This window comes from Ranitomeya imitator, chromosome 3 (genome assembly GCF_032444005.1).
Source record: "Ranitomeya imitator isolate aRanImi1 chromosome 3, aRanImi1.pri, whole genome shotgun sequence".
Taxonomy (NCBI): Eukaryota; Metazoa; Chordata; class Amphibia; order Anura; family Dendrobatidae; genus Ranitomeya; species Ranitomeya imitator.
Window position 1 is genome coordinate 386,055,587 of NC_091284.1, and position 12,123 is coordinate 386,067,709.

At 45.9% G+C, this 12,123-nt stretch overlaps 1 protein-coding gene across 1 annotated transcript in view; it reads left to right on the forward strand.

Annotated features, from left to right (window-relative positions):
• The window catches only part of CSMD2 (CUB and Sushi multiple domains 2), a 1,686,610-nt gene that overhangs the window by 330,175 nt on the left and 1,344,312 nt on the right, over positions 1-12,123 (forward strand). The gene's annotated exons all lie outside the window — the stretch shown is intronic.

The window sequence follows — 12,123 nt, forward strand, 5'->3', positions numbered from 1 at the left end:
GCACCTATGGGGCCATAAAGGTGCAGAGCATATAAGGGGCACAGCATTATAAGGAGCATCTATGGGGCCATAAAGGTGCAGAGCATATAAGGGGCAGCATTATAAGGAGCATATATGGGGTCATAAAGGTGCAGAGCATATAAGGGGCACAGCATTATAAGGAGCACCTATGGGGCCATAAAGGTGCAGAGCATATAAGGGGCACAGCATTATAAGGAGCACCTATGGGGCCATAAAGGTGCAGAGCATATAAGGGGCACAGCATTATAAGGAGCACCTATGGGGCCATAAAGGTGCAGAGCATATATGGGGCACAGCATTATAAGGAGCACCTATGGGGCCATAAAGGTGCAGAGCATATAAGGGGCACAGCATTATAAGGAGCATCTATGGGGCCATAAAGGTGCAGAGCATATAAGGGGCACAGCATTATAAGGAGCACCTATGGGGCCATAAAGGTGCAGAGCATATATGGGGCAGCATTATAAGGAGCATCTATGGGGCCATAAAGGTGCAGAGCATATAAGGGGCACAGCATTATAAGGAGCACCTATGGGGCCATAAAGGTGCAGAGCATATATGGGGCACAGCATTATAAGGAGCACCTATGGGGCCATAAAGGTGCAGAGCATATATGGGGCACAGCATTATAAGGAGCACCTATGGGGCCATAAAGGTGCAGAGCATATAAGGGGCACAGCATTATAAGGAGCATCTATGGGGCCATAAAGGTGCAGAGCATATATGGGGCACAGCATTATAAGGAGCACCTATGGGGCCATAAAGGTGCAGAGCATATAAGGGGCACAGCATTATAAGGAGCACCTATGGGGCCATAAAGGTGCAGAGCATATATGGGGCACAGCATTATAAGAAGCACCTATGGGGCCATAAAGGTGCAGAGCATATAAGGGGCACAGCATTATAAGGAGCACCTATGGGGCCATAAAGGTGCAGAGCATATATGGGGCACAGCATTATAAGGAGCACCTATGGGGCCATAAAGGTGCAGAGCATATATGGGGCACAGCATTATAAGGAGCACCTATGGGGCCATAAAGGTGCAGAGCATATAAGGGGCAGCATTATAAGGAGCATCTATGGGGCCATAAAGGTGCAGAGCATATAAGGGGCACAGCATTATAAGGAGCACCTACGGGGCCATAAAGGTGCAGAGCATATATGGGGCAGCATTATAAGGAGCATCTATGGGGCCATAAAGATGCAGAGCATATAAGGGGCACAGCATTATAAGGAGCACCAATGGGGCCATAAAGGTGCAGAGCATATATGGGGCACAGCATTATAAGGAGCACCTATGGGGCCATAAAGGTGCAGAGCATATATGGGGCACAGCATTATAAGGAGCACCTATGGGGCCATAAAGGTGCAGAGCATATAAGGGGCACAGCATTATAAGGAGCATCTATGGGGCCATAAAGGTGCAGAGCATATAAGGGGCACAGCATTATAAGGAGCATCTATGGGGCCATAAAGGTGCAGAGCATATAAGGGGCACAGCATTATAAGGAGCATCTATGGGGCCATAAAGGTGCAGAGCATATATGGGGCACAGCATTATAAGGAGCACCTATGGGGCCATAAAGGTGCAGAGCATATAAGGGGCACAGCATTATAAGGAGCACCTATGGGGCCATAAAGGTGCAGAGCATATATGGGGCACAGCATTATAAGAAGCACCTATGGGGCCATAAAGGTGCAGAGCATATATGGGGCACAGCATTATAAGGAGCACCTATGGGGCCATAAAGGTGCAGAGCATATATGGGGCACAGCATTATAAGGAGCACCTATGGGGCCATAAAGGTGCAGAGCATATAAGGGGCACAGCATTATAAGGAGCACCTATGGGGCCATAAAGGTGCAGAGCATATATGGGGCACAGCATTATAAGGAGCACCTATGGGGCCATAAAGGTGCAGAGCATATAAGGGGCACAGCATTATAAGGAGCACCTATGGGGCCATAAAGGTGCAGAGCATATATGGGGCACAGCATTATAAGGAGCACCTATGGGGCCATAAAGGTGCAGAGCATATAAGGGGCACAGCATTATATGGAGCATCTATGGGGCCATAAAGGTGCAGAGCATATAAGGGGCAGCATTATAAGGAGCATCTATGGGGCCATAAAGGTGCAGAGCATATAAGGGGCACAGCATTATAAGGAGCACCTATGGGGCCATAAAGGTGCAGAGCATATATGGGGCACAGCATTATAAGGAGCACCTATGGGGCCATAAAGGTGCAGAGCATATATGGGGCACAGCATTATAAGGAGCACCTATGGGGCCATAAAGGTGCAGAGCATATAAGGGGCACAGCATTATAAGGAGCATCTATGGGGCCATAAAGGTGCAGAGCATATATGGGGCACAGCATTATAAGGAGCACCTATGGGGCCATAAAGGTGCAGAGCATATATGGGGCACAGCATTATAAGGAGCACCTATGGGGCCATAAAGGTGCAGAGCATATATGGGGCACAGCATTATAAGGAGCACCTATGGGGCCATAAAGGTGCAGAGCATATAAGGGGCACAGCATTATAAGGAGCATCTATGGGGCCATAAAGGTGCAGAGCATATATGGGGCACAGCATTATAAGGAGCACCTATGGGGCCATAAAGGTGCAGAGCATATATGGGGCACAGTATTATAAGGAGCACCTATGGGGCCATAAAGGTGCAGAGCATATATGGGGCACAGCATTATAAGGAGCACCTATGGGGCCATAAAGGTGCAGAGCATATATGGGGCACAGCATTATAAGGAGCACCTATGGGGCCATAAAGGTGCAGAGCATATATGGGGCACAGCATTATAAGGAGCACCTATGGGGCCATAAAGGTGCAGAGCATATATGGGGCACAGTATTATAAGGAGCACCTATGGGGCCATAAAGGTGCAGAGCATATATGGGGCACAGCATTATAAGGAGCACCTATGGGGCCATAAAGGTGCAGAGCATATATGGGGCACAGCATTATAAGGAGCACCTATGGGGCCATAAAGGTGCAGAGCATATATGGGGCACAGCATTATATGCAGCATCTATGGGGCCATAATCAAAGGTGCAGAGCATATATGGCACAGCATTATAAGGAGCATCTATGGGGCCATAATGAACGGTGCAGAGCATTCTATATAGCACAGTTGTATATGGAGCATCTATGGGGCAATAATGAACGGTATGGAGCATCTATTTTTATTTTTGAAATTCACCGGTAAATGCTGCATTTTCTACCCTAGGCTTATACTCGAGTCAATAAGTTTTCCCAGTTTTTTGTGGCAAAATTAGGGGGGTCGGCTTATACTCGGGTCGGCTTATACTCGAGTATATACGGTACTTAGCCAGATTGAGAAAGCATTTAATCTTCATTCTATACACGTCAAGCTGTGACTTACAGTAGATTTCTTGTACTCAGAAAGGGAATGTTGTAGAAGAAAAACCTTCTTATTCTTGCATACAGTAAAGAGATTTATTTATGTAGCACATGATTACTCATTAGGCTGGCATCACACATACAGTTTTTGATGCAGCTTTTGAACCAAAGCCAGAAGAGATAAAAATATGAAGAAGAAAAACAAGACATTATTTTCTATGTCTCATTTCTTTTTGGTCAATTCCAGGCTCTAACTCAAAAAATATCACTAAAATCTGTGGCCTGATTGATCATTGTTATTTCTTCGCTTTTTTGTGCTTTATTATTTTTATATTTTGTTCCACTTTTTCAAGTTGTCTTTCATATTGTGTTTTTTTTTTTGTATTTTTCCTTGACAAATCTGCTAATCCAGATGTTTTATACAATATGCCAGCAGGGTAACTGATAACTGGCAGGGCATATATATTGATAACACAGATCTTATTATTCCCATTGAGCTGGGAATACACTTTGATGGTATTTGGATGTTGCTGCTTTCCTTGCCTCTTCATCCTGCTTACCATACCCCTGTGGGATACCGAGGTACTTGTAGCAGGTCTATACATTTGCTATGTGCCCTGCTGGTAGTTCCACTCCATCAGTCTTCACTACCTTGCCTCTCTTTATTACCAACTGGCATCACTTCTCCAGTCTGAAGGAAATCCCAATGTCTTCACTTTAGCTGAAGTCAGGTGGAGCAGTGAATCGATACGATATCTTGTTCATTTTTCACATACAGCTTCATGTCATCCATGTAGAGAAGGTGGCTGATGGTACTTCCACCCATGAACTTGTATGTATAATCAATATGTATATATATATATATATATATATATATATATATACTGCTCAAAAAATAAACTTCTGTGAAATCAAACTGTCCATTTAGGAAGCAACACTGTTTGACAATCAATTTCACATGCTGTTGTGCAAATGGAATAGAGAACAGATGGAAATTATTGGCAATTATTGGGACACACTCAACAAAGGAGTGGTTCTGCAGGTGGGGACCACAGACCACATCTCAGTACCAATGCTTTGTGGCTGATATTTTGGTCACTTTTGAATGTTGGTTGTGCTTTCACACTCGTGGTAACATGAGATGGACTTTACAGCCCACACAAGTGGCTCAGGTAGTGCAGCTCATCCAGGATGGCACATCAATGCGAGCTGTAGCAAAAAGGTTTGCTGTGTCTGTCAGTGTAGTGTCCAGAGGCTGAAGGTGCTACCAGGAGACAGGCCAGTACAAAAGGAAATCTGGAGGGGCCCGTAGGAGGGCAACAACCCAGCAGCAGGACCGCTACCTCAGCCTTTGTGCAAGGACGAACAGGAGGAGCACTGCCAGAGACCTGCAAAATGACCTCCAGCAGGCCACAAATGTGCATGTGTCTGCACAAACAGTTAGAAATCGACTCCATGAGGCTGGTCTGAATGCCTGACGTCCACAGATGGGTGCTGTGCTCACAGCTCAACACCATGCAGGACGCTTGACTTTTGCCACAGAACACCAGGATTGGCAAATTTGCCACTGGCGCCCTGTGCTCTTCTCAGATGAAAGCAAGTTCACACTAAGCACATGTGACAGACATGACAGAGTCTGGAGACACCATGGAGAGCGATCTGCTGCCTGCAACATCCTTCATCATGACCGGTATGGCAGTGGGTCAGTAATGGTGTGGGGTGGCATTTCTTTGGCGGGCCGCACAGCCCTCCATGTGCTCACCAGAGGTAGCCTGACTGCCATTAGGTACCAAGATAAGATCATCAGACCCCTTGTGAGACCATATGCTAGTGCGGTTGGCCCTGGGTTCCTTCTAATGCAGGACAATGCCAGACCTCATGTGGCTGGAGTGTGTCAGCAGTTCCTGCAAGATGAAGGCATTGAAGCTATGGACTGGCATGCCTGTTTCCCAGACCTGTATCCGATTGAATACATCTGGGACATCATGTCTCGCACCATCCACCAACGTCACATTGCATCACAGACTGTCCAGGAGTTGGTGGATGCTTTAGTCCAGGTGTGGGAGAAGATCCCTCAGGAGACCATCAAAACTATGAATTAACACATGTGGAATTATATACTGAACAAAAAAGTGCAAAACAACTGAAATTATGTCTTATATTCTAGGTTCTTCAAAGTAGCCACTTTTTGCTTTGACGACTGCTTTGCACACTCTTGGCATTCTCTTGATGAGCTTCAAGAGGTAGTCACCGGGAATGGTCTTCCAACAATCTTGAAGGAGTTCTCAGAGATGCTTAGCACTTGTTGGCCCTTTTGCCTTCACTCTGCGGTCCAGCTCACCACAAACCATCTTGATTGGGTTCAGGTCTGGTGACTGTGGAGGCCAGGTCATCTGGTGTAGCACCCCATCACTCTCCTTCTTGGTCAATTAGCCCTTACACAGCCTGGAGGTGTGTTTGGGGTAATTGTCCTGTTGAAAAATTAAAGATGGTCCAACTAAATGCAAACCGGATGAAATAGCATGCCGCTGCAAGATGCTGTGGTAGCCATGCTGGTTTAGTATGCTTTCAATTTTGAATAAATCCCCAACAGTGTCACCAGCAAAGCACCCCCACACCAACACACCTCCTCCTCCATCTTTATGGTGGAAACCAGGCATGTAGAGTCCATCCGTTCACCTTTTCTGCGTTGCACAAAGACACAGTGGTTGGAACCAAAGATCTCAAATTTGGACTCATCAGACCAAAGCAGAGATTTCCACAGGTCCAATGTACATTCCTTGTGTTCTTTAGCCCAAACAAGTCTCTTCTGCTTGTTGCCTGTCCTTAGCAGTGGTTTCCTAGCAGCTATTTTACCATGAAGGCCTGCTGCACAAAGTCTCCTCTTAACAGTTGTTGTAGAGATGTGTCTGCTGCTAGAACTCTGTGTGGCATTGACCTGGTCTCCAATCTGAGCTGCTGTTAACCTGCAATTTCTGAGGCTGGTGACTAGGATAAACTTATCCTCAGAAGCAGAGGTGACACTTGGTCTTCCTTTCCGGGGGCGGTCCTCATGTGAGTCATTTTCTTTGTAGCGCTTGATGGTTTTTGCCACTGCACTAGGGGACACTTTCAAAGTTTTCCCAATTTTTCGGACTGACTGCCTTCATTTCTTAAAGTAATGATGGCCACTCGTTTTTCTTTACTTAGCTGCTTTTTTCTTGCCATAATACAAATTCTAACAGTCTATTCAGAATTGAGAGTCCTCAGTGGTTGATACCTTTTAATGGCTAGCTGAAAAGATGGTAACAAATTGCAAGCTTTCGAGACTACACAGGTCTCTTCATCAGGCAAAGACTAAAACAAATTCTGAAGAATCACATATTTATGCACAACATAGTATAGGAAAAAAAAAAAAAAGAGTCTATTCAGCAGAACTATCAGTTGTGTATCCACCAGACTTCTGCACAACACAACACAAATGATGGCCCCAACACCATTTATAAGGCAAGAAATCCCACTTTTTAAACCTGACAAGGCACACCTGTGAAGTGAAAACCATTCCCGGTGACAACCTCTTGAAGCTCATCAAGAGAATGCCAAGAGTGTGCAAAGCAGTCATCAAAGCAAAAGGCGGCTACTTTGAAGAACCTAGAATATAAGACATAATTTCAGTTGTTTCACACTTTTTTGTTAAGTATATATTTCCACATGTGTTAATTCATAGTTTCGATGCCTTCAGTGTGAATGTACAATTTTCATAGTCATAAAAATACAGAAAAATCATTAAATGAGAAGGTGTGTCCAAACGTTTGGTCTGTACTGTATATGATTCACTGTATATATGATTCACTGTATATATATATATATATATATATATATATATATATATATATATTAGATGATGGCCTGATTCTAACGCATTGGGTATTCTAGAATATGATTGTAGTTTAGTTATGAAGATTTTAGAATAATGCAATGAATACACAAGATTCGACCGGCCGGCCGGGCGCGGCCAATCAGCGAAGTGTGGTTCAAATTCCACATTAATTCACAGCCGGATTGCGCTTTTCACTGATTGGTCATACCCGGCCAGGCGCAACCAGGGAAGCCAGGGCCAGCTTCAGGGTTTTGAGGGCCAAGGGCGAAAGAGTGTTGTGAAGTATATAGCACAGCCACGTAGTATATAGCACAGTCACATAGTATATAACCACCCACGTAGCATATAACACAGCCCACATAGTACATAGCACAGCCACGTAGTATATTGGACAGCCACATAGTATATAGCACAGCCACGTAGTAGATAACACAGCTACATAGTATATAGCACAGCCACATAGTATATAGCACAGTCACATAGTATATTGCACAGCCACATAGTATATAGCACAGCCCACAAGGTATATTGCACAACCCATGCAGTATATAGCACAGCCTACGTAGTATATAACACAGCCCATGCAGTATATTGCATAACCCATGTAGTATATAGCACAGCCAACGCAGTATATAGCACAGCCCACATAGTATATAGCACAGCCCACACAGTATATAGCACAGCCCACATAGTATATAGCACAGCCGACGCAGTATATAGCACAGCCCACGTAGTATATAGCACAGCCAATGTAGTATATAGCATAACCCACGTAGTATATAGCACAGCCAGCGCAGTATATAGCACAGCACACGTAGAATATAGCACAGCCCACACAGTATATAGCACAGCCCTCACAGTATATAGCACAGCCCACATAGTATATAGCACAGCCACGTAGTATACAGCAGTGTGGGCACCATATCCCTGTTTAAAAAAATAAAAAATAGTTATATTCTCACGTGGCGGCCCCGCATCCAGCCCAGGCCTTTAGCGATGCTCTTGCCAGGTCCGTTTCCAGTGATGCTTTGCAGCAATAACCCGTGATGATGTAGTGGTCTCGCGAGATCGCAACGTCATCTGGGGCCATTACCGCAAAGCATCACTGGAACCAGAGCATCGCAAGGAGCGGGAAAAGCTGCCGAGGACGCTGGAAAGTAAGAATTTAAGTTTTTTTATTTTTATTATTATTTTTATCATTATATCTTTTTACTACTGATGCTGCATATGCAGCATCAGTAGTAAAAAGGGAAGCGGTGTTTAAATCCCGTCCTAATATCGCTGATTGGTCACGGCCAGACGGGCGCGACCAATCAGCGACGCAGGATTTCCTTGACAGACATCAGACAGATGGAAGTGGACCTTAGACGATTATATATATACTAGCTATTGAACCCGTTCTATGCCCGGGTGGCGAGCATTTATATTGGTATATGGTCTCCATCCTGGTATGTGCTGCTCCCATCCTGCGCCCTTATCCTGCCATGTGCTGCTCCTATCTTGTGCCCCCATCCTGTCATGTGCTGCTCCCATCCTGTCATGTGCTGCTGCCATCCTGCTCCCCTGTTCTGTCATGTGCTGCTCCCATCCTGAGCCCCCATTCTGTCATGTTCTGTTCCCATCCTGAGCCCCGATTCTGTCATGTGCTGCTCCCATCCTGAGCCCCGATTCTGTCTTGTGCTGCTGCCATCCTGTGCCCCCATTCTGTCATGAGCTGCTCCCATCCTGTGCCCCCATGCTGTCATGCGCTGATCCCATCTTGAGCCCCCATTTTGTCATGTACTGCTCCCATCCTACACCCCAGTTCTGCCATGTGCTGCTCCCATCCTGCGCCCCCATTCTGACAGGTGGTGCACCCATCCTGCGCCACCATTCTGTCATTTGCTGCACCCATTCTGTGCCCCCATTCTGTCATGTGCTGCTCCCATCCTGTGTCCCCATTCTGACATGTGCTGCACCCATCCTGCGCCTCCATTCTGTCATTTGCTGCACCCATCCTGCGCCTCCATTCTATCATTTGCTGCTCCCATCCTGTGCCCCATCCTGTCATGTGCTGCTCCCATCCCGCACCCCCGTTCTGTCATGTGCTGCCCTATTCTGTCTTGTGCTGCTCCCATCCTGCGCCACCGTTCTGTAATTTGCTGCTCCCATCCATATGCCCCATACGCTGCTCCATAAAGGTTGATGGCTCCCATAAGATGCTCCATAGTATATGCCTCATATGCTGCACCATTATGGTTGATGGCCCCCATAAGATGCTCCATAGTATATGCCTCTTATGCTGCACCATTATGGTTGATGGCACCCATAAGATGCTCCATAGCATATGCCTCATATGCTGCTCCATTATGGTTGATGGCCCGCATAAGATGCTCCATAGTATATGCCTCATATGCTGCACCATTATGGTTGATGGCCCCCATAAGATGCTCCATAGTATATGCCTCATATGCTGCTCCATTATGGTTGATGGCCCCCATAAGATGCTCCATAGTATATGCCCTGTATGCTGCTCCATAAAGGTTTATGGCCCCCATAACATGCTCCATAGTATATGCCCCGTATACTGCTCCATAAATGTTGATGGCCCCCATAAGATGCTCCATAGTATTATATGCCCCGTATGCTGCTGCGATATATAAAAAAAATAACATACTCACCTATCGTCGCTGGGCGCCGAGTGCTGGGGGGCCTGAGCAGGTGGGGACACCGGCGCGCTGTGGAGGTCAGGTGCCGGAGTCGCCGCTAGCTCAGGCCCCCGACACTTGCTATAGTCACCTGGCCCTGATCCAGTGCTGCATGCCGCTCCATCTTCCGGGTCCTCTGGCTGTGACTGATCAGTCAGAGGGCGGCATGCATTAAGCGCGTCATCGCGCCCTCTGAACTGAACGTAACAGGCAGAGGACCCAGAAGACGGAGCGGCACGCAGCACTGGAACGGGACAGGTGAATATAACATACTCACCCTCCTGGCATGTCCATGCATCTCCGTTGGAGATCGCGTTGTGCGTTCAGTGCTTACGCATACCGCGATCTCCTGGGCTGCGTCACTCTGTGGGGTCCAGACTGCGCCGGCACTTGCGCAGTCTATAAAGGCTTCGGACAAAGTGATGCTCCCAGGGTTATATTCTAGATATATATATATATATATCATAATACAGTGAAGGAAATAATAATTTGATCCCTTGCTGATTTTGTAAGTTTGCTCACTGACAAAGACATGAACATTCTATAATTTTAAGGGAAGTATTAATTTTACATTGAGAGATAGAATATCAAAAATAAAAGCCAGAAAATCATATTGTATAAATTATATAAATTTATTTGCATTTTGCAGTGAGAAATAAGTATTTGATTCCTCTGGCAAACAAGACAAAACTTGGTGGCAAAACCCTTGTTGGCAAGCACTGCAGTCAGACGTTTTTTGTAGTTGATGATGAGGTTTGCACACATGTCAGGTGGAATTTTGGTCCACTCCTCTGCAGATCATCTATAAAACAATACGTTTTGAGACTGTCACTTGGCAACTTGGAGCTTTAACTTCTCTCCATAAGTTTTCTATGGGGTTAAAGTCTGAAGACTGGCTAGTAGTGATGAGTGAGTGTACTCGTTGCTCGGGTTTTCCCAAGCACACTCGGGTGACCTCCGAGTATTTGTTATTGTTTGGAGATTTAGTTTTCATAATGGCAGCTGAATAATTTACAGCTGTTAGCCAGGCTGAGTACATGTGGGGGTTGCCTGGTTGCTAGGTAATCCCCACATGTAATCAAGCTGGCTAATAGCTGTAAATCAAGCTGCTGAGGTGATGAAAACTTAATCTCCGAGCAGTCATAAATACTCGGAGACCACCCGAACGTGCTCGGGAAAACTCGAGCAATGAGTACAATCGCTCATCACTACTGGCTAGGCTACTCCTTGATTTGTTTCTTTTTGAGTCATTCCTTTGTTGCCTTGACTGTATGTTTTGGGTCATTGTCTTGCTGGAAGACCCAGCCATGACCCATTTTTAAAGGGACTCTGTCATCTGAGGGAACAATTTTCAGCCATAGAGGTGGGGTTTTCGGTTGTTTGATTCACCCTTTCCTTACCCGCTGGCTGCATGTTGGCTGCAATATTGGATTGAAGTTCATTCTCTGTCTTCCGTAGTACATGCCTGCACAAGGGAATCTTGCCTTGCGCAGGCGTGTACTATGGAGGACAGAGAATGAACTTCAATCCAATATTGCAGCCAGCATGCAGCCAGCGGGTAAGGAAAGGGTGAATCAAACACCCGAAAACCCCGCCTCTATGGCTGAAAATTGTTCCCTCCAAATTTAGGTGACAGAGTCCCTTTAATGTCCTGTCGAGGGAAGGAGGTTGTCACTCAGGATTTTACGGTACATGGCTCTATTCATTCTCCCATTGATGCAGTAAAATAGTCCTGTGCCCTTAGCAGAGAAATACGCCCAAAACATAATGGTTTCTCCTCCATGCTTGACAATGGGGATGGTGTTCTTTGGGTCATAGGCAGCATTTCTCTTCCTCCAAACACGGCGAGTTGAGTTAATGCCAAAGAGCTCAATTTTTGTCTCATCTGACTACAGCACCTTCTCCCAATCACTCACAGAATCATCCAGGTGGTCATTGGCAAACTTCAGATGGGCCTGCACATGTGCCTTCTTGAACAGGGGAACCTTGTGGGCACTGCAGGATTTTAAACCTTTACGGCATAATGTGTTAGCAATGGTTTTCTTGGTGACTGTGGTTCCAGTTGCCTTGAGATCATTAACAAGTCCCCTCCATGTCGTTTTAGGCTGATCTCTCAGCTTCCTCATGATCAAGGATACCAAATAAGGTGAGAATTTGCATGGTGGCTCAGG